Genomic DNA, 24,521 nt, shown 5'->3' with positions numbered 1-24,521 from the left:
TCAAATCCCCATTAATAACAGATCACTAAATTCCTAAGTTTGAAAATGGTAGCAAATTTATATTCTAGATTTAACTCCCTTTCAAGATTTGCCAATCTTATCTTTAAACCGAGCTTCAAGTATTATAGCTCTGTTGTTACGACCTGCTAATTCCCCGGGTGTATCTTAGCCCTTTTACCCCCAAAGGACGTACTGGTACGTTTCACAAAAGCCATCCCTTTACCCCCATGGACGTACCGGTACGTCCTTGCAAAAAAATGCTATAAAAATTTGTTTTTCATATTTTTTGATAATTTTTTGAGAAAATTCAGGCATTTTCCAAGAGAATGAGACCAACCTTACCTCTCTATGACAAAAATTAAGGTTGTTAGAGCAATTTAAAAAAAAATATACTGCAAAATGTGCTGGGAAAAAAATAACCCCCTGGGGGTTAAGGGTTGGAAATTTCCAGATACCCCGGGGGTAAAAGGGTTAGTATGTATTTTACTTATTTAGTCTTATAATTAATAATGCCCTCCTTACATTTTTACTAGAACAAGACACCTTGTTGTTATAACCCTATCAGTACCCCTTCCCCTTTGAGTAACTTCTATAATTTTTTGCTGATTAAATTGTACAAAACATATATTTGCTCACATAGTACCAGCACTTACCCGTCTAATTTAATGATAAGAAAAGTTTTTAAATCTACAATATCATTAAAGTTATAAATCAAGCTGGGAACTAGAAATTATCTTGGGAATTGAAGAAAAATAAGGCAAATAATTTTTCCTTTATTCAATACATAAATTTTTATCTCAAATATAATCAGCATTACCTAATAATCATATGCACGTACTAACAGAGCATTACTTCCAAAATTGTGAAACCTATTATAGAGGAAATAAAAAATGATGGTACTATAAGAAGGAGTTTCTTGAGGGCTCTAAATTTATGATTGGATCACATGATATGCATTTCAGCTACAAATTTTTAGTTTTTGACTAACATTGCACTAGATTTTTAAAATAAAATAATAGCACATTTAGCAATGCAGTGGTTAATGCACTTTCACCTTTAAAACATAATTCATGTTCAAAACATTTTATACAAATTTGTAGATACTGTACTGTCAAATTGACCTGCTGGTTTTTATTATTCATTTATTATCTCTTGGGATAATTCAAAGATATTAATACTTCATAGTATACTCTTACTCTGCCATTGTCTATTTTATCTTTTTCAGTTTTAGTGTAATTTCTATAAATTACCTTGTACAGTACCATTTGCTTAAGTGGCACAATGTAGATATTGCTAATGGTTCTTTATTGTAGACACATTTGACCCAGCTGCATTGCCTATGTATTTTATGAAGAAATGGCCCAATTTGGGTTCTCCCGTCCAAAGATCAAACTTACGTTACTTTTTCATGGTCTGATTTTCACACTATACTAAACAAATCCTTTTGGGTCAGACACAGTATACCAATAAAAATGTGACTCACTTGTTTGGCTTTACATTATTATTACTTTTTTATTACTTTGACCTAGTTTTAAAGTCATAGCAATGTTAAGTTTTTTTTTGCAACATATTTTGCACAAATCTAGGATTATTTAAAGATCTTATACTTTTTCTGAACTAAACAAAGCTGTTTATGCATTTATCTTGAGGTTAAATAATTATATCTCCAATTACTTTTTGCCCTTGGCCTTTGGATACAGTATTTCAAAGTCCTGGTTAATTTTAACTTTTCCCCACTGATTTTGATGAAAATTATTAGGGCATAATTTGGGGTCACATATATTAAAATTCTTTTGTCCTTGACTTATTTTTTATGATCACAGGTCAGTTTTGGAGCTGTGGTTACAGCCCCCCCCCTCCCACCATTACACTGATTTACCCCATAGGAAGGTAGTGCTATTAGTGCAGCTCATGCAGTGCACTGTAGGTATTATTAAATGGTCTTTCCAGTATCCCTTCTATCTCCTATGTGCACCTGCTTTTTAGTCCTCTACTTCATCTCCACTCCCATTATTTTATTCAATCGTGCTTTCTCATTCCTTTTAAAGTGCAACTATGTGGGTCTTGTTGAAGAAAAAAAAGTACTGTACTGAATAGACTCCCAAACCCAAGTGCCAGGCCAAGTGCCATAAATTTTTTTTATCTTCTCTACTACTATTAATTGCCATTCTGACTATATTTATTAGTATTTAAAATTTAAAAGTTTCTATTAAGCCACTCGCTAAATCCTCAGTCAGGCTGGAAGGAGCTAAGAGAAAAAAAGTCCCCCCCCCTTTTTTTTAAGCCTGCTACCCCCCAAAAATGGGGAAAGTGCCTTGATAGATAGATGGATAAAGTCACATGTTGCAATAAGTGCTGTAGGCCTATATGCTATACAAGTGTAAAATAACACTTGCTTTATTTTGTACTGTACATAGATTTTAGCTATGTTAATCTATTTCTGTCCCTGAATTTATTATATTACACTATTTATTTTACCAAAATATATCCAGATTCAGTCAAAATCCCCAAAACATTTGGCTACTAGAGATGGAAACAATGATTGTTATAAGGTCTAACCTAAATGATGTCACATTGATGACTTATGCCAGTGACCCAAAAGGATATGAGGGATGAAAATTTAAGCAGTATGGAAGAGGTTGGACAGCTGGGTTGGAGACCAAAGAGAATGGGCAGATGATAAAAGATAGAAACCACAGCAGATATAACTTAGTGAGCACTGGAAAGAACCATTACTTACACACAAAAAGTGATGTGCTACGTTCATTATAAGCAGTACCCTTCCCTAGCAATATTTATTAAATATCAGTTATCTAATGACAACAAGGTTAACTAACCTTTTTAAGTTTGACACTCCACCGCATGTGTATAAGTTTTTCAATATACTGTACGTCAATCCAGTAATTTTCAAATTTTATATAAGCATTTTTTTAGCAATACTGAAATATTTTTATGATTTTTTCAAAATGTCCAAAAAGTTAATTAGGTCAGAGATGTACAAGAAACGGTGAACAGAAAATAAGGGAGCAATATCCTAATTTTCAATATTTAACTTAGCCGGTGATTATAATAGCTGCAACTCTGTTGCTCGACAGAAAAACTCTACGGAAAAATTCGCCAGCGATCGCTACACAGGTAGGGGGTGTACTCAACAGCGCCATCTGTCGTTCAGATACCCAGTACTCATTGTAAACAAAGAACTCAATTTTCTCTCTGTCGAGCTATCGACAAGACACTCTTATTCGCTGTTGCTAAACTGGAGTTTTTTCACAACTAATTGGTGAAGTACTTTATTCTAGTTTTGAGCTTTCGCTATGCAGGTGTTTTATCTTCATCTTAAATCTTGAACTCGTTTTGGATAGATTTAATTACGGTGACAAAGAGAGTATGGACTTTCTTTCACTTTTAAATGGCCGACCCTTCCCTTAGACGGAAGTGTGTTTAGGCTTTTAGTAATTCTTATCACGTTATAGATTTTCCTCTATATATTTTATATCTCTCCGCCTTTATTAGGCCTCTTCGATTAACTTTCCATTTATTATAAACATATAAAAATAAATTTTAATGTTTTGTTTATATAGACCTTTCCTGAGAGTAGGCGGTCCTAACTTGGAAACCGAAGTTAATCAACGTTGAGCCCTTTATTTCGTAATTAGCTTTTAAAGAGCTAAGGATTTAAAACTTTTTAAATGTAATATTTTATGAAAGAATTTCTTTGATAGTCTTCGTACTGTTTTCAAAGATGAACTAACGTTTAGTTTTTTTATGCTACGCAGTTGTTGACGTTCAGGACGTTCAACATGCGCTCTATCGTTACGATAGAGAGAGAGTGTATCACGGTTTCACTTTGCAGTAAGAGTAAATCGATTCTAACGTTTTGTTCATTCTTTCTTAGCTTAAATGTTTTAAATTCTAATTTAAAGGAACTTTTTATTGAAAAACCTTTCAGTTTTTTCCTTTAGTCAAATAACATGTTTTTTTGACGAAATATAATTGGGCTCTTCTCTTAGGTGCGAAATCAAGAGAGAAAGAGAGAGAGAGATAGAGACGGAGGGAGAGAGAGGAGAGAAAACGTTCCGTTCAAGCGGGTAACGTTGTTCTCGAGTTACTCTCGTCCCTAGTCGCTGTACGGGGAGGAAGGGTAAAACGTTTTTAGGTTTTTATTCTCGTCCCCAGGCTATGTGCGGTGAGAAATTGAAAACGTAGTTATATGAACTAGTGTTTAGTCTCTTTCCCAGCCACTGATTTTTTTATCTTAAAATATGTTTTCTGTTTTTTGCTGGTATTAATGAGCTTGCATTATACGACTGATTTCGCAATTACTACCTTTTAATGAAGGGTAGAATTGCGTGTTTCAGGTAGAAATAAGTGCAAAACAGAAAATCGAAGTGATAAAGTGATATGCGCAAAGTGTTACAGTGTTGCGTCCGAGGCGCAAAGTGTTAGTGTTGCGTCCGAGGGTTCGTCTGTTCGTGCCTGTCGTTCACCTAGTCCGGGACCTCTTACATGCTCCCAAGCCCAGGGGAGAAGTAATGTCAAACGACTTATGGGTTCGAGAGGCCTTGACCAACGAACAGACGTTTTTCCCTCTATGGTATCGGGTGTATCTTACCAAGATCTCCCCTACCATAAGACGAGAGAGACGTTGTTTCTCCTCGTCATCCGAAGGCTTTTCGCATAAGAAACCTGTCACAAGGTTTCGAAGCCCTTAAGCGAAAGTCAGTCCTTTCAGGACAGGTCCAGCGTCCTGGTTACAACCATTAGGACAGCTCTGACCCTATGCAGTCATCGGATAACTGCTCGCCGCCTAACAAAAGCGTAACACAGACTCCGAGAGTCTTTTTTTGTAGGCAAAGTGTTGCGGTCATAGACGTTACCCTCGTCTCTTACCACAACCATTTCCGTTGATCCTTAATGGGTTGTATGGCAAGACATGCAGTATATGCTTGCCTCCCTTATGGAAGACTATTCTACCGATTAGTCCGTTGAGTCTAGCCGTTTATCTCATCGATATCCTGGCTTTCAGCCAACCTAACGTTCCTTTGTGCTTACTGTTGACGTTGGCGTAGCTTAGTCACGTCAGTCAGGTTGTTTAGAACCACACTCGATGCGGTCTCGTGTGGTTTTTCAGCCGCATTTGGACGTTAGGCCACTTGCTGAGGCTCCTGTTGACGTTCAAGACGTTCACTAACAATCGGAGTTGACTTGTTTTGACGCTGTGCGTCAACCTCCGCATTCTAGAGTCATTTTGACTGCTCAGTCTAGGCAGTCAAAGCAGTCTCGAGTGGACGCTGTGCGTCCTCACGCACCTGTTGTGGTTGACAGTTCACAGACTGTCAAGCAGTTACATGACGTTGCGTTCTGGTCCGCTACTAATGCACCAGTGAGTGTGGACTCTGCTTGTAAAGCATTGCCACCACGGTAGGTCTCTCCCTTGCTTGAGACTCAGTTTTTATCGGACAAGGTTCCTGTAGATGAGGAAGTTGCTGTTCTCCCTCCTACTGATATTCCCTTGAGGACTCTGTCAGATGGAGAGGAGCCTAAAGCTGCTTAGCCTCCTATGGACTTTAATTAAATCATGATGATTTTTTTTAAGGATCTTCGTCCGGATCTTTTTGTAACTGCTGCTCCTCGTTCGCCTAAACGTCAGAGCTTACACTAGGCCTAGCTACTTCGAAGCCGTTGTTTTTAAGCTAGTGCTCTCTCGCTCTCCTAGAGAGCGTTACGTTGGCTAGGCGACTGGTTTTTCACCAGGAGGAGTTTGGGGGATACAGCCTTTGCTTTCCCTTCTTTTAAACTGGTTTTCAGAGCGAGAGTCTGATATGACACGAGAGAAGTTCTCGGCTTGGGAGTTCATGCCTCTGCCCAGATAGACTTCTCAATTCTGGTAGACTCTACCTGGCGCCTAGCCAGGAGACGCTCCAAGTTGTTTACAGGTCAACTTCACAACTGTTTTCGAGCCTTTGAAGTTTTGCTGTACAATTGTCACGCATAACAAGGCTTTCAGGGATGGTAAACGGTTCCGCCTCAGTCGCTAACCCCGTCTGTTGCCACACCTGCTCCCGTAGACCCTAAATGGGCTTTGCTGCAAGATATGCAGTCCAAGCTTGCGTCCTTGATAGAGGACTTAAATGCGGAGAAGGTTGCTACCGAACCTTCTGGCCAACAACCTTCCAACCGGTCGGTTGTGCGCCCTGTTGACGCTGAGGTAACCTACTCGCGTCTGCCAGTTGAGGTGGTTCCTCCACCGATGCGACCCAGTGTGGGTTGCCAGCCGCACGTTGACGTTAAGCGACGCTCGGAGGTGGTTGTTGACGTTCAGGACGTTCAACAACCAGCAGAGGTGACTTGTTTTGACGCAGTGCGTCAACCTCAACAACCCGGTAGAGTGTTGACTGCACAACCCAGACGGTCTAGACAGTCTCGGGTTGACGCTGTGCTTCCTCGCGCACCCATGGTTGTTGACAGTTCACAGACTGTGCAGCAGTTCCATGATATTGCGTCCGGCTCCGTCACGCATCCACCAGTGCGACCGGACTCAGCGAGCCAGACGTTGCCCACTCCGTTGCCGTTTCCTCATCAGTTTTCGGATGAGGAACCCTCTGATGAGGACGTTGCTTTACAACAAGACGATCAGCCCCCAGCCCTGCTATCCATCCAGAAGATGCTGAAGAAGGAACGCTGCTCAGTCAGGCTGTGGATGAGTCTGGTAGGGACGCTGTCATCCGTGGAACAATTTGTGTCACTAGGAAGACTACACCTCCGTCCTCTTCAATACCATCTAGCTTTTCACTGGAAAAAGGACAAGACGCTAGAAGTGGTCTCGATCCCGGTTTCCGAAAAGATAAAGTCTTGTCTGACTTGGTGAAAGGACAATATCAACCTAAGAGAGGGTCTTCCCCTGGCTGTTCAGACTCCCAACCACGTTCTCTTCTCGGACGCATCGGACGTAGGCTGGGGTGCGACATTAGACGGTCGGGAATGCTCGGGAATATGGAACTCAAGTCAAAGGACAATGCATATCAACTGCAAGGAGCTACTGGCAGTACGTCTGGCCTGGAAAAGCTTCAGGTCTCTCCTTCAAGGCAAAGTGGTGGAGGTGAACTCGGACAACACCACGGCTTTGGCGTACATCTCCAAGCAAGGAGGGACCTACTCTCTGACGTTGTACGAGATCGCAAGGGACCTCCTCACCTGGTCAAAAGGTCTAGACTTTTCACTAGTAACGAGGTTCATCCAAGGCAACTTGAATGTCATGGCAGTTTGTCTCAGTCGGAAGGGACAAATAATTCCAACAGAATGGACCCTCCACAAGGATGTATGCAAGAGACTTTGGGCCACCTGGGGCCAGCCAACCATAGATCTCTTCGCAACCTCGATGACCAAGAGGCTCCCAATATTTTGCTCACCAATCCCGGACCCAGCAGCAGTTCATATAGATGCCTTTCTCCTAGATTGGTCACATCTAGATCTATATGCATTCCCTCCGTTCAAGATTGTCAACAAGGTACTGCAGAAGTTCGCCTCTCACGAAGGGACAAGGTTGACGCTAGTTGCTCCCCTCTGGCCCGCGAGAGAATGGTTCACCGAGGTACTTCGATGGCTAGTAGACGTTCCCAGAACACTTCCCCTAAGGGTGGACCTTCTACGTCAGCCACACGTAAAGAAGGTACACCAAGGCCTCCACGCTCTTCGTCTGACTGCCTTCAGACTATCTAAAGACTCTCGAGAGCTAGAGGCTTTTCGAAGGAGGCAGCCAGAGCGATTGCTAGAGCAAGGAGAACATCCACCCTTAGAGTCTACCAATCGAAGTGGGAAATCTTCCGAAACTGGTGCAAGTCAGTATCCGTATCCTCGACCAGTACCTCTGTAACTCAAATAGCTGACTTCCTCTTATATCTGAGGAAAGAACGATCTCTTTCAGCTCCCACTATCAAGGGTTACAGAAGCATGTTGGCATCAGTCTTCCGTCACAGAGGCTTAGATCTTTCCAACAATAAAGATCTACAGGACCTCCTTAAGTCTTTTGAGACCACGAAGGAGCGTCGTTTGGTTACACCTGGTTGGAATTTAGACGTGGTACTAAGATTCCTTATGTCAGACAGGTTCGAGCCGCTACAATCAGCCTCCCTGAAAGATCTCACCTTAAAGACTCTTTTCCTGGTATGCTTAGCCACAGCTAAAAGAGTCAGTGAGATTCATGCCTTCAGCAAGAACATCGGATTCTCATCTGAAACGGCTACATGTTCTCTACAACTTGGTTTTCTAGCCAAAAACGAGCTGCCTTCTCGACCTTGGCCAAAATCGTTCGATATTCCAAACTTATCGTATATGGTTGGAAATGAACTAGAAAGAGTCTTATGCCCTGTAAGAGCTCCCTTTACGAGGCCCGTCTGAAGCTTTATGGTGTTCAGTTAAGAAACCATCTTTGCCTATGTCAAAGAATGCTTTATCCTATTTTATCAGACTGTTAATACGAGAAGCTCATTCCCATCTGAATGAGGAAGACCAAGCTTTGCTGAAGGTAAGGACACACGAAGTTAGAGCTGTCGCAACTTCCGTGGCCTTTAAACAAAATAGATCTCTGCGAAGTATAATGGACGCAACCTATTGGAGAAGCAAGTCAGTGTTCGCGTCTTTTTATCTTAAGGATGTCCAGTCTCTTTACGAGAACTGCTACACTCTGGGACCATTCGTAGCAGCGAGTGCAGTAGTGGGTGAGGGCTCAACCACTACAATTCCCTAATTCCATAACCTTTTTAATCTTTCTCTTGAAATGTTTTTATTGTTGTTTTTGGGTTGTCCGGAAGGCTAAGAAGCCTTTCGCATCCTGGTTGATTTGGCGGGTGGTCAAAGTCATTTCTTGAGAAGCGCCTAGATTAGAGGTTTTGATGAGGTCCTGTTGTATGGGTTGCAACCCTTGATACTTCAGATCCTAGGGGTCGCTCAGCATCCTAAGAGGATCGCGAGGCTCCGTAAGGAAGACGTACTTAAAAAGGCAGAGTAATTGTTCAAGTCGACTTCCTTACCAGGTATCTATTTATTTTGTTTTTGTTATTTTGATAACTTCTAAAATGAAATAAAAATTCTTAGCTCATATGATGTAAACATATTTTGCTGGTCTCTACCCACCCCCCTGGGTGTGAATCAGCTATTATAATCACCGGCTAAGTTAAATATTGAAAAATGTTATTTTGATAATAAAATAAATTTTTGAATATACTTACCCGGTGATTATAAATTAAAGGACCCTCCCTTCCTCCCCAATAGAGACGCAGTGGACCGAGGAGAAAATTGAGTTCTTTGTTTACAATGAGTACTGGGTATCTGAACGACAGATGGCGCTGTTGAGTACACCCCCTACCTGTGTAGCGATCGCTGGCGAATTTTTCCGTAGAGTTTTTCTGTTGAGCAACAGAGTTGCAGCTATTATAATCACCGGGTAAGTATATTCAAAAATTTATTTTATTATCAAAATAACATGTTATTGAGATAAAAATGATAACTGGAATACTGTATTTTAAAATTAAACCTGAATTTTATATTCTAAATGTAAAACAACTAAATAAAATACATAGAAAAAATAACAAGAAAATATGTGAAAACGTTTATGGCCCAACACTTTGGAAAAGTAATCTACAGTATTTTTATAGCATAAAACTTTCTTGAACCATTTATGATCTTTCATTAAATAGAATCTTGAAAAAAAAAATGCTTTATTTGCATCTAATAATGGAAAGTACTAAAGATCTTATCTTAAACAAAATCATTCATTCTGCCGCCACCTCCTCAGTTACCATTAAAATACATAACGACAGAATTGTCCCATAAGACATCAAAAGTATAGGTATAACTTAATTCATAAACCTCCCATGTAAAATAATTAGTTCTAAATAATTAAAAGCTGATGATAAAAACCTATAAAAAATCAATTACAATACCTGTATAGAATTTTAATTATCAAGGATGCATTCTTAGATTTACTTTGCTTTTCTTTTAAAAGTAAAAAGTCTGTTAATAACTAGGCTAATAGTAACCTGGAATGTAATAAGTGTTAATATCACATGACAAACTAATAATGCAAAACCCTTCAATTACCAGTAAGAGAAGATTTGGCAGTACTGTACATTACTTTGGGTTAGCTTAACTTTTCATTTTAGAAACCACAAGGGTGAAACTACAATAAATAATGCCAACTTCTATAACCAAAAATAAATGAGCTACAGTCCTCCAAAACACGGAACTTGATACTATAAAAACATGAGTATCAATCCCGTTGTAACCTTTTTATAAATATCAACATTATTTGTTGTGACTAGTAACAATTAAAAATTCTATATCACTATTCAATGACTTGTCTGAAAATTGGTGAATCTAATTCTGTATATGGACAAAAATTAAGTTAGTATATGACAAGGAGAAAGAGGAATAACTTCACACCATTAAACCTTGCATACAACCTATTTTTAAACCTTATTGAAGAGCAACAGCTACACCTCCCTAATGGAGTGGAGGGATATAAAGATGTGCATTTAACATGGCATACAAAAATTAGAAAAGTAAATTGCAACCTTGAACATTATTATTTAGATCATCAACAAACATGGATATGGGATATATTGTAGCTATAAAAGTTATATGATTATAATGAAGAGATTTACTTCTAAATCTAGCCATACATAGGATGTCAATGAAGCCAGCATTATTCACATTGGAATGCTTGTCAAGATACTAATCACCATAATGATCTAATTATTAGTCTAATTTATTTACTGTATATCAATAATATGTCTCTCTTAGCAGCTTCTAATTTATTAATTTTTGGATAATCAGAGTAGAATACATTTGTAAAAACTACTAAAATTTAATATGGTAGTGATAAAAGATATTAAATGCTGCACTACCATTTAAATGTCTTTAGAATATTCTTTTATAATCAAAGGAATGAAAAAAATAATCTCTTACACTACTGAAAAAATAATTATGATTATCATTTTGCCCCTCAGTCCTCCTCAGATAACCTTATAATCATAATCAAATGAGAAAAATAAGTTACTTACTTTATCTTGTTAGACATCATATAACTGAAGGTAAGGAAACTTTAAGGGCTATTTTTGGCAAATTAAATCAAACTTTGTATGCAGTATAGAATTGGCTTTCAATTTTATATCTAAATTTTAGCAGCTGATACACTGTGGAACATATGTTGATAAAGACCAAGAAATTGTGCACAACTATCAATGTTAAAATATATTTACTCGGAAATAAATAATAGTAATGTGAATACCATTGTTCTGTTCTGGTATAATTGCTCCACCTTACAAGAGATGTGGCTCTGTGATTCTTATAAATACAGCATTCTCAATTTTATTTCAAAAGACTAATACAATCTACTATAAAATAGAAATTAATTGCACAACCTATGATTGTCATTGATAATTTAAAATAATTTTTTAAGGTAATTTAAAATTTTTTCCTAGCCATACAAACCTGAGTCCTTTAAAAATAGGGAATGTATTCAGCAGAGCTGGACTGGCCATTTACCTTGTTAACGATAGGTTATTCATATATACACGAGTAGCTCAACCCAACCTTCAGCATAGAAAAGATAACTAAAAGAGTGTGTGCAACTCGCATAGTCTCTTCGCTGAAGCTAAGCCTTAGCAAAAAGTTGAGGGCAATTCTCTGGCTGATGACCTTCCCAAAGGCTCAAATGTGGTAGACTCTAAGTCATGAGAAGCAGAGTCATGTTCACATAGTTCAACATTCAGTAAAAAATACAGTACTCATGGTTGAGTAGTAGCCATTGACAGCTACAACTGAGTGGCACTTCTCTTGGGGAAGGATGACGGTGAAATCTGTGATTTGTGCTATAGACACTTTGGTCAGAGAAATAGCCCTTCTAAAATTGCAGATGACCAACTTCCCTGGTAGACGGCTGCAGTGGACTGTCGCAGGTATCCAGACATTTGTGCATTGCCTTGAGAAAAACTATTCGCTTGGAGATGCTGGATAGTCTCAAACTGCAAAGTTCCAGGGACTTCAGGAATTGGTGGTATCTCTGAAGGTGTGAATGAGAGAGAAGTGTGGACCACTGGAGTAGTTCTATCGGGACCTTGACTATAAGTGCAAAAAGACCGGGATACCATTCGGCATGTAGCCATCTGTGAGCCACCAGGGTCATCTGAGGCTTGGCAGAATCAACACTCGGTTGATTAGTGGGTGGAACAGACTCAACTGAGGAAAAGCAAAGGTATCCAAGTAATCCCATAGGTTTGGAAAGTGTGCGAACACGTCCCATGTGTCGGGAATGGAGAACGACACATGGGGAGTTTCCTTTTTAGCCATGTGGCAAATAGGTTGATCCACACAGAGCAAGAAGTCTTTCCACTATGTGAGGATGCAGAGACAATTACGACTCTACAACCTGCCCCTGGTGACTGTGTGTCAGCTAGTACATATCTCTTGTCTGGAATGTACCTGGCTGGAAACTTTATGGTATGAAATGGCACTCAGAAGTCTTTCTGCTTTATCAGCTTTTTGCACAAGGGTTTATTGTTCATTGACATAGGTTACTATGATGGTGTTGTCACTCCTGAACACTGCCGAGTGCTTCCTTAAACGTCCATGGAATAGTTGCAGTGCTAGAAACAATGCTTGCATGTCTAGGATGTTGATGAGTAGATGCCTTCCCCTCTCCTGGCCACACTCTTTAGACTACCAGGTTGCCTTTCTTTGATGCATTTGAGAAGAGATGCATATCTAGAGGTTGGGAGTTGATAGGGACTCCCCTGCTGAGGTTTTCCTCATTCAGGCAACATAGTCCCAAAATCTCCAGCAGGCTGACCAGTGATTTTTCAAATACCACTGATGGGATCCCTTATGAAGGGAAATGTAAGGAATGAGCTTCTCCAGTGAGGAAAGGTATCCAAGAAGACTGCCAGTACCGAGCTGTGAGTACTGTCTTAAAGGAACGGATGCACTACCTACTTGAGCTTGCTGGTGTGATAGTCTTAAAGGAGACTCACTGCTGTTGTGTTTATCAGCATGCTCAGTTACTTCAACCTCTGCTTGGGTATGAAATTTGACTTCTTACAATTTATCACAATCCCCAGATTGTGACAAAATGTAATTAGTAATCTCAACCCTGTAGCAACTGCCTCATGGAGGAGGCCAGGATCAGCCCATCATTGAGATACGTCAACAGACTTATCCTTTACGAATGGGCCCAAACCATTACTAGAGAGAAAACTTGAGTAGAGGGAGAAGCGGTGGTACCTTGGAGAGGTCTAATGAATGGGTACTTGAAGTACGCATTCTTCAGATCCACTGAAAGCATTCAGTCTCCTTCTTTGATGGAATTGACCTCAGGCCGTACCATTTCCATCCTGAACTTTGTTTGACAAGCAAACTAGTTCAGCGAAAAAAGAGGTTGATGATTGGTCTCCAGCCCCATTTGACTTTTCCATCAGGAAGAGTAGACTGCAAAAGCCTGTAGACTCGTCTGAAATGAATTTGAACACATTCTTCTTTAACATCCCTTCCACCTCTGTCTAAAATGCCAGGGCTTTTGGAGATAGAAGATTGGGCAAATACACTTATCAGTTAGTGAGGAAGGGAGAAGGGTGATGGTCCAGAAACAGTTGTAAGTAACTGTCCCAAAGGACATGCACTATCCATAGCTCAGCCAGGTTTCCCAAAGGTCAAACATACATCCTACTACTCGTGGTAGCAGGAGGGTGAATGCTGGTATTAGTGTTTCCCTTTCACTTCCTGGTTGGTTCAAAAGGCTCCCTTTTTGTGGAAGAGGCTACAGACAGTCCTGGACAGGCTCTAGGAGAGGCCTCAGGCAACTTCCTTGTAAATTATCCCTTAGTCATGGGTTTGGCCGCAGATTCCATTGAATTGGCCCTTGACTGCACATTGGATCAGGGAGCCTTGCGAAGCAGTTCTTCACACCGCTGCCTACACTTGACCCCTCGGAAGGAGAAACATGGCCGCCCACACTGCAGTTACAGAACTTCAGAGCTACCTCTGAACGAACTTGTTTTGAGCTTTGGTACACCAAGAAATCTCTTTTCTTTAAAACCCAGTTGGCTCACTGGCTCACTGACTGATGTGCCAGGAAGGGCACTGCTTCCATATGAGACGGCATATTAATCTTGTATGTCTCCAGACTTGAGTTGATGAACTCCGTTAACTTTGCAAAATATCTCACTGTGCCTGACCACTAACCCACAAGACAGATTAGGGGTGGCCATGACAGACAATTCCATAGCTGCTTACTCAGACTAAGAAGGACATGCCTTCTGATTTGATTGTCCAAGGATAATCCCCTTTTAGTGCACACACTGACTGATCAACCTTAAAAGGTGACAATGCAGCCTTCTCTTTCTTGTGAGTGCAGGGGGCAAGATCTTGTTTGACCCACTGGAAATGAGAGTTTGCAGATCTGATTGTCAACTCAATCCAGGGCCAAACTAGCCAGATCTGACCAGGATAACTCCAGAGATGATCTCGACACTTGGAACCAAAGTCACCTCACCCATTCCATTGTACGTATAAATTAGTGCAAGAAAGTCCACGAAGGAACAACAACTAGATTTTCTGCAGACAATTCCCAAATACCCTTATACCCAGTAGAGGCTGTCAGTGCACCAGGTTGCTCTGAAGATTCACCCCCCTCCCCCCAACACAAACATACTGACCCAGCAATGTAATCGAAGACTGATGATTGACCAGGACAACTGACAACAGTGGGGGAAGAATCTCTTCCTCCCACTGATTGAGGTAGGAAGGCATCACCAGTCTCATGCTGATAAGCACTGGTTACTGGTCCTTCCACCGCCAGCTGCATACGGCAACCTAATTCGATGCTACTTCTCAACAAAATACTGCGATCAGAGAAGGGATTAGCAGTCCACTGTCTCAATCAGTGCTACTTCCCAACAAAGCACTGCAAACAGAGTAGGGAGCAGCAGTCTACTGTCCATGTAGTAAGGTGAAAAAGGGCACCCAAGTTCCAACACATGGCCAACAGAAGTTTCACAGGGTTGTGCACCTCTGTCCTGCCTGGCTACCAGGGAAGCTATGGAACACCGGAATGTGATACAGGGTTATGGTCCCACCCCTGAGAGGCTGTGGTATTGAGCCAATACATAGGAGGTCATGGCCACTACACAGCATTGGCCTCATACTGCACAGTCTCCAAGGGGACAAAGCATGGTCTCGAAATTCTTGGGCATTATCCACCCCCTCCCCCTCCCAGAAAGAAAGGTAGCATGGGGGATTAAGGTCCTGGCTAAGGAGTCAATGCATGGGAGGTCATGGTGCCGCAACATCGGTTATGGCCCCCAGGCACGAGGTCACTGCCCCATAATCCTGCAGACCATGACACGGGGCTCCTTTACCAACCATCACTTCAGGCTTTGCAAGCATTGTTAGGGGAAGTGGTAGGCACACTTATGTAGGGTGGCAACACAGACACAGAGTGGGAGTGAGTTACAGACCATTCACAGGCATAGGGCAGGGGCAAACACGCTTAGGTATCACCACTGGGGTCATTGGTACTGTGGTCACTTGCCTGGAATCTTCACTGACTTAATGGAGTATTGGAACTGTGGTCACTAGGGTCAAAGTAGCCTCAGGTACCCTCTCCTCCAAAAGGTGTTGAGGGCCTACCTGCAAGACCTAAGGAAGGCCAATCACTCGTCAGCTGTCTGCAAGAAAGTACTTCTAGTAAATGTTGAAGTACAGCAATTACCTCGTTCCTAACGAAACCTGAAAACTACCTAATATAGATCTAAGCCGGGAGTGCATACGCAAAAGCTAAAGCCAACGGCCAACTTGAAGTGGAGAAAGTACTAACTCGCTCTCTGTCAATTCGTGAGTTTTTCAAGAATGAAACGGGAAGACTACTAGAGAACATAATTTACGCTGTGTAACAAAGGGGATAATTGTAACAGTTATTCCCCTAAATAGTGATTGACGCTATGGCCGATTTATCATAAATTGAAGTGTACACTATACACTCACAATCCTGCTTCTTTCCATCTTTATACTTGGTGTCAAATCACCATTCAAACTCAAGATACAGATTAAACAGCTTTAGACAGGATGCAAATGTATGTCTATACTCTTTGCGTCCGAAGACAAAAGTGAAGTGTCTTCAAAAGGCTGATGGTTAGGAGTACTCACCCGTGTACACCACCTGTCATTAATCACCTTCTTAGCAAATTCAACGGCCATTCCCGCTCCGCTGAAAACATTCCCTATTCTAAAGAACAAAAGTCTTTGATACATATAGGAACAAAGTACTTTGCTAAAAAACCAAGAAGGAACATTGTGTAGAAAACATTGCACAGAACTTGTATTGACATGATATTCTGGAGATTATCGAACAAAAATATTGCTTTTCTGGCAGGATGAGCATCAAACTAACACTATAATAAAAGGAAGTCACCACTGTCTTCATTACTTGAAATAGATCGCTATAAATTAACCACAAAATATTTTTTCAAGAAATTAAGCATAATATATAGAAATGGTCAAGGTTGTAATGACATTTTATTTTCCATAATGAAATCTGACATTAATGATTCTTGATGCTAATACAAGAGGCTGCACTATTCATACTGGAAATTATGGAAAGATTTAATGTCCAAGCTCAAAAATAGATTTGGATATCGATGAATGATATTATTTGGATGTAATGAAAAGGGATGAGGAGCAATTATTTAGGAAATGAGTATGGAAAATATAGAAGCAGTGTAGCTGGAGAACAACCAAGAAAGTCTTGGTAAATCATGAAAAACGGACATGTCCAATAACTTGAACAGATAGAGGTTTGTTGCAGAAAGAGCACAAAATAGAATACAGTAATGAGAAATTACTTTACACTATGCCCCTAATGTGAAGGGTGATTGTGATGATGGTGTGATGCCAGACTAATGTATTGTTTATTAAAAAAAAAAAAAAACTTTTGCTCTATTAGTATCCCAAAATCTAAAGTTGTACTCGTCATCATACACTTTTATTTCAGCTTTCTTTTATAAGGTCAGATATGAAAGTTCTCTCAGTTCTCATCCTGTACTTTATCTCTCTCAACTCCCATCATGTAAATGTTTTCATACATCACATTTTCCCCCCATTACCTAGACTTTCTTACATATCTTTGTCCTGCCACATCTGTATCTACTCTTTTTATGACCAACTGTTCCTTTTCCAAACAAGCTGATATATCAAAGTTGAAAATGCAACACACAGAAAAAAAAAAAAACTGGGGCTACTGCACTGGCATTTGTGAAAATTAATTTGTATATCATGCTTTGCATCTAAAAAAAAAAACGATGTTCCATTACAAAAGCTTAACTTTTAGTATACAACACATCCTTTTCTAAAACATGGATAAAGGTATGACCAGAGATTCATGTTGCATGGTTTTTTGAAGGCATAAAAATTCATCTATAATGCTAAATGTTTTAAGGCTATTCATTAGATGTAAAAATGAGTGCAAAAAGTGAATCATATCCAGTATTGTTAATGCTAAATGGTATCTGAATATCTTAGTGGTGAGGTTTTCAGTTAATAGTTTTTATTATTATACAGTAATTCATTATTACTTGTTAGATATCTAACTGCTTAACTGTACAAAACCTCCTCTACTCCCTAAACAGTTAGAACTGGGTAGCCATACAAATGCTTTACCAACTCTTGTGCATTTTGGAGTGGAAGATGGCACAGTCAGACACGAAGTAAATTGGATTGTTACATGATTTCCTTACAATAGGTTGTTAAGATTAAAATGTAAATAACATTCTTGGAGATAAATAGAATTCTGGATTAGAGTAATTTTAAAATAAAAATAAAATTCTTAAGACATATATTGCCCAATTCCAAGATAAGAATAAGCTGGTAATTTAAACAAAATTCTTAGAAATCTGTACCAAGATTCCTGGATAAAAGTAAGATTTTAATGGAAATATAATTCTGATAACATAGTCAGCTTCCTGAATAAGAATAAAGTCATAGGCAGTAATTGGTCTGTAACAAGTCCCAAGCCATGCTCAAGTTTGTTGTAAAATTTCTTTAAATATCAAAATATTTCCTTCATTTGCTCAATAATATATATACAAGTATTAAAACATTTCCAATGCACTTAACAGGTCTCAGCACTGGGATACAGCCCAAATTCATAAAAAAACAATCCAATGCATTTATCAAGTTTTCAAACTATGCATTGTCACAAACTGAATTTGTCCCTGCCGTAACATTAAAAAAAAATTTAAAATGAAAAAGTACTTTCGACTCTTTTTCATGAATTATCATGATCATTGACCTATGCAGAACATATTGAATCCGTACTCCAAATTAATAGTTAAAAAAAAAAAAAATAATTATACACAAAATTAGCTGCATTGCTTTCTGCTGTGTGCTATTCATATGTTTCCTCTGGTCACTTCTAAATAAGCCATTTAATTTCCTAAATTTATCTCTTTTAATATCTTTTGTCATTCAAGAAAAAGGTAATTCTGGAAGGTCTCTCAGTGTGGCTGCGATCTTGTTAATCTACTTCCAAAAAACTGAATTTCAATAATAAAATTTATTTCTATACTCGCATAGCTTTTTCTCCAGAAATTCTGTTTATCGACATTTACCTCCAAAAAATTACCCTTTTCTTTCATTTCAATAGACACGCCTCTAGTAAGCTAATGAGACACTAGCGGTTGAAGAGAAGAAGCGAAGCGCCAGGGCCTCCATTGTTATTTCAGTGTTGAAATTGCACTAATATCACTAATCCCAATCCTCCTGACATCACAAGTCAGTGGGGAGGAGGGTGGGCATGTATTTGTACAGATCCTATCATTAGAATTCAATGAACCTTCCTGGATGTTCATATTGTCAACTCCCACACTCTGATGGAAGTGGGACCTGAGTGAAGGAAAGGGATAGGAGAATTATTGAATTAAAGTGCAGTTTAAACTAATTTAAATTCTAGTCTCGACTGGTCTAGATAAATGGTAACAAACTATCTTTGATATATGTGACTCCAGAATGGTTTTCTAAAGATATTTGAAATATTTCCAAGGTAATGAATAAGAAAATTATAAATTATTGAACTAAAAAAAGTTGAAAGACCATATTGCAAACCACCACTTAAAGCCCATCAATCTTGATAAAACCAGGATTTTTCAAGATAATGTTTAGTGAACACCAACGTTGTATGCCATTGAGCCGACACCAAAACTTTCCAAAAAGAGATTTCTGCAAAAATTAAGAAATGTTCGTTTATTCTTAATATCCTGAACCTAAAGTCTTGTTCATACAAGGGGTGAAACATGGAGGGTAGGCAATGTGTGTGTGTGTTACCAATTTTGTGGGTGGATGCAATCATGGGTGTTGATGACATCATAGACAAGAAATCCATAACCAAACCATTGAAGTGCCCGCCCCCATTGCTGAGGCACTAGATGGGTGCCCGACTAGGGACCAAGTTCCCAGACACATGTTACAAGTGGGTATGCGTCAGTTGTGCAAATGATAGGAATGTGTGAAGATCAATATTTGTCCAATATGTAAAAGAGCATCTACCTTCTATGCTAAGGGATCCATAACAGAAAAAAACACCTCCTTTGTTCAGTTATATTGCAAACTAAATTTTGGGCGACCCCACCTTTTCCAAATTCTAGATGCTGACAGATGTAGTAGTGGCCATTTGTTTGGAAGAACTTGACTCTGCTTAGCTTAACTTTTCATTTACGCTAAGAACTTTAATTTGATCATAAAGCATACTTAACAGAGAGAGACTGTGAGGCCTATGCATTCCTCACACGGTTTCTCAAGTAAAAAATGTTGCTGGGACGAAACGACGATAATGTGTATCAAGATCACCCAAAAACAATTCTTATGCGCAATAGCACAGTGATTGTTAACAAATGTGGAGCAAAAGGCAGGCTTGATTTCCAGTATCCAACTAGGCAAGTACTTGTATCAATTACATTACATCAGGCCCCCATAAAGGGGAAGAAAATAAAGATTGCGCCTCAAAAGACTGTTCCAACATTAAACCTATTCTCTTTTTGAATTGTAAAACAGACAAAGACTGATACAGCCTTGGAAACTCTTTGAGACTATTGGTCTGCAAATTTGTCAAATTTAACAGCCCCTCCCTTATCTGGTACAGAGATGTGATCTAGTGACAACGAATATCTGAAAACACTGCCACGGTCTACCCTACCAACTGTGATTCCTGGTCTAGTATTATTAAGGGATAATAAATATCTAAAACTAATTATCTGGACCTAACTTCATTTAGGTTTTGGCAACTTGAATTAACCATTATTATAAGTTTAAACTTTCTAACCTTGTATCTTTTAAATAAAAGCCAAAAACAGTCGTCTGTAGATAAGTTCCTTGTCAAAATTGAATAATTGTGATAAGAAAAAAAAAATGACAACCAAGTGTCCATAATGCATAAATTGAGGGATTCATTTAGTGACTGAACAAAATTGAATATGTGTGATAAAAAAAGAGACCTGCAAGTGTCCATAAAGCATAAATTAAGGGATTCATCTAGTGATAGTAAACATTATTCAAGAGAGAGAACGCCCAATATTTTACAAGAAATTCTCCTTCCAAGCAGTAACCCCTACCTCATCTATATATTTATGGACTTAAAGAATACATTGAGCGAATTTCCTTTAATTCCTATGTGGGAAAAATTGTATAAGAATACAAAATTTTAAGTTACAGGCTTGCTCCCTTAATGAATTACTCTTAAAATGAGGTAGTACTGTAATGTCCTTTCTGATGGGCTTCAAGGGCAGGAAACAGGTTGTACACGTAATCCATTACTAGAATGGCAATGATCTGTTGTGGGATAGAAGGTTAATTTAAATACCAAAGGGAACTTTAATTACCAGCCTTACTTTAAATTTGGAATAAAGTTGTAGATCTAACCAAAACGGACTACAGTATATACCTTAAATAACCTGTTTGGATATTAATTCTAAGCTATTTGAATATTATTATATAAATATCTTGGACTAATTTTAATTACAGGTAACATCTTTTTAATAATTTTTTTAAAGACCTAACTAAGCTTTTTTGATTGTCTACTTACGACGTACGGGAGTTGAAGTGCACGAGAAGCTTGTTTAAGCAAGCGAAGTACTAGTCCCTACATTAATCCCATAAGAGAAAATATGATATGAGCTAGTTGCCGAGCTTGCAAGCGAACGACGCACACAGCCATTCAAACATGATGCAATTGAACAGATTTAGTGAATCTTCAACAGAATAATTCAAAATGAAAACATTTTTCATCGAGAGTAATGATAAAATATCACAAATACCATTTCGGCACCTAGGGATAAGAATCCAGGCTATCATCATGATCTTTTGCCTCGCAAAATCTAAGTTTCTGTGTCTAGAAATGTAAGAGTGTGAGAGTTATGCAGCAAAGGGTCAAAAGTAAATCAAGGATTTGTGGCTCTATGAGAGGCTCTCAAACCTGGGAGGTACTTTGTACCTACAGAACCTATACTGAATTGTGCTCTAGAACCACTTACTACCACTTATCAAAATCTCGAAGGGGTGTATGTTGAAGTTGAACCAATGTGTCGGGAAAAAATAAGACCCTGGCACTTCTCTTCCAGCCATTTACCTGCTAGTATGTCTCATTGTTTGCGGATGATACAGCACTGGTTGCAGACGCGGAAGAGAAGCTTGGCCGATTAATGACAGAATTTGGAAGGGTGTAAGAGAAGAAAGTTGAGAGTTAATGTGGGTAAGAGTAAGGTTATGAGATGTACGAGAAGGGAAGGTGGTGTGAGGTTGAATATCATGTTGAATGGAGAGTTACTTGAGGAGGTGGATCTGTTTAAGTACTTTGGGTCTGTTGTTGCAGCAAATGGTGGAGTGGAAGCCGATGTACGTCAGAGTGAATGAAGGATGCAAAGTGTTGGGGGCATTTGAGGGAGTAGTAAAAGATAGAGGGTTGGGCATGAATGTAAAGAGAATTCTGTATGAGAAAGTGATTGTACCAACTGTTATGTGTGGATCGGAGTTGTGGGGAATGAAAGTGATGGAGAGACAGAAATTGAATGTGTTTGAGATGAAGTGTCTAAGGAGTATGGCTGGTGTATCTCGAGTAGATAGAGTTAGAAACAAAGTAGTGAGGGTGAGAATGGTTGTAAGAAATGAGTTAGCAGCTAGAGTGGATATGAATGTGCTGAGGTGGTTTGGCCATGTTGAGAGAATAGAAAATGGCTGTCTGCTAAAGAAGGTGATGAATGCAAGAGTTGATGGGAAAAGTACAAGAGGAAGGCCAAGGTTTGGGTGGATGGATGGAGTGAAGAAAGCTCTGGGTGATAGGAGGATAGATGTGAGAGAGGCAAGAGAGCATGCTAGAAATAGGAATGAATGGCTAGCAATTGTGACGCAGTTCTGATAGGCCCTGCTGCTTCCAACGGTGCCTTGGATGACCGCGGAGGTAGCAGCAGTAGGGGATTCAGCATTATGAAGCTTCATGTGGTGGATAACAGGGGGAGGGTGGGCTGTGGCACCCTAGCAGTACCAGCTGAACTCGGTTGAGTCCCTTGTCAGGCTGGGAGAAACGTAGAGAGGAGAGGTCCCCTTTTTTGTTTCATGTTTGATGTCGGCTACCCCCCAAAATGGGGGAAGTGCCTTGGTATATGTATGTGTCTCATTATTTACAAGAAATGCATCTATTGAAAGGAAATAAAATTTGTACGTAAAAAAAATTTTAGGGGTAAATTTTGATAAACTGAGCTTCTGGAGAAGCAATATGAATATCAGGGGAGGTTCATAGAAGTAAAATTAGGACAAATGGTAATGCTACTGAATGCGAAGGATATAAAATATTCAAGACTTTTTGTTTACTAATGTAAGTCAAATATCACAAATTTTAAGTAATTTGTATTTTTCCTAACAGTACTTACCTCGAACTACTTTCTTAGGAGTATCTGGTATCTCCTCCCAACCGACCAAAATTTTGTGTAGTTTACCCTAGTCCCGTTTTCTATGCGGGGTAACCTCTGGCGGAGTGATACGCGCCACGAGGCGACCCGGAGTCAGAGAGCATGCTTGCTCAGGTCTCGAGCTCCAGTAAGTTTTGGCAGATAGGTTTCTATGAAGTCCTGTAAGGCACTCGGGGCAGGATGGGCGGGCCATAACCCGAAAGTAGTTTGAAGTAAGTACTGTTAGGAAAAATACAAATTACTTAAAATTTGTGATTTGTTCCAACACGGAGTACTTACCTCAAACTACTTTCTTAGGAGGCTTATACTTTAGGAGGTGGGAGTGGCCTTCCGGACCTAGAGACCGATTACGAAGGGAAAAAAGAATCCTAGAAAGGAGGCTAGGTTCTGCTGACCCAAAAATAGAAACGAGAAATTAGGGAAAAACTACGCAAAAAATTATCTTAGTGGCTAAGTACCTCACCTCTGTAAAAATCCTCGGAGACGTTTTCATTCACTGACGGTGTATCCCATGGAAGGTGAAGGACTCAAGGGTCATGTACCCCGGAGCTACACCTTAAAACTTTTGGAGCACAGAAATGACAGGACCAAGAGAGAACCCGTCCAAGTATTTCTCGAACCTTCCTTTAGGTAGTGAGCCGTAAAGGTGGACTGCCTTGACCACGTGCCTGCTCTCAGGATCCGGTCCACTGCCATGTTCCTCTCGAAGGCCAACTGAGTACTCAGGTCCCTAATGTCATGGGGTCTACTGTAGGCTTTCCCGGAAGAGATTTTCCCCCGAACTGTCATAGGCTCTCATGATTACCTGCCGCAGCCAGAAGGAGATCGTATTCTTAGAGACCGGCCTCTTCACTAGTCATGAGGAGACGAACAGACTCTTGGTCTCGGGGCGAAGTCTGGCCGTTCTCTCTAGGTACTTACGTACTGCTCTGGCTGGGCACAGTAGCAAGTCCCTCAGGTGTCTGAACACGGGATTGCTGGCACTGAGAACCCTTCAAAGCTAGGGTCCCAAACAGCTGGGTTCTGAGTCTTAGCTACGAAGGTAGGCAAGAACCTTAAAGTAGCTTCTCGCCACCGCTTCGAGTGTGAGACCTCGTAAGACAGGCCATGAATCTCACTTACTCTTTTTGCTGACGCAAGGCTAACAGGACGACCGTCTTGGGGGTGAGCTCCTTGCAATCCTGTGGACCTATGCATCCATGGGCCTCAGGTTCTGAACTGCATACCACTTCACAAATGTGGCCCACTCGGCCTGGTAAACCCTGACCGAGGATTTCCTAAGATAACCGGACATCCTCAAGGCTGTCCTCTTCGAGTATCCTTCCTTCCTTAGTAGACGCCCAATCACCTCCACGCGTGTAGCTGAAGGCACTGGGGGTTTTCATGAAACCCTTTGGAAGTGGGGCTGGTGTGGCCGATCTCTTACCGGCAGAGGCCACGGAAGAAGGATAGCCAGGTCTTGTAGGTCCGCGAACCACTCTCTCTCCGGCCACCAAGGCACTACCGAAAGCAACCTTGTAT

The 24,521-nt window shown here is 40.0% G+C and overlaps 1 long non-coding RNA gene across 1 annotated transcript; it reads right to left on the bottom strand.

Moving 5' to 3' along the window:
- Positions 1 to 16,968: 16,968 nt before the first annotated feature.
- LOC137640139 (uncharacterized) lies at positions 16,969 to 23,006 on the bottom strand. The gene is made up of 2 exons (XR_011044306.1): positions 19,182 to 23,006; positions 16,969 to 18,858 (listed from the first exon to the last, which is right to left on the bottom strand). It is a non-coding gene; the product is annotated as an uncharacterized lncRNA (long non-coding RNA).
- Between the last annotated feature and the right edge of the window lie 1,515 nt (positions 23,007 to 24,521).

Source organism: Palaemon carinicauda, chromosome 4 (genome assembly GCF_036898095.1).
Source record: "Palaemon carinicauda isolate YSFRI2023 chromosome 4, ASM3689809v2, whole genome shotgun sequence".
In the NCBI taxonomy this organism is placed as follows: domain Eukaryota; kingdom Metazoa; phylum Arthropoda; class Malacostraca; order Decapoda; family Palaemonidae; genus Palaemon; species Palaemon carinicauda.
The sequence above is the reverse complement of the archived record's forward strand: the minus strand, read 5'-3'. Positions and strand labels throughout refer to the sequence as shown.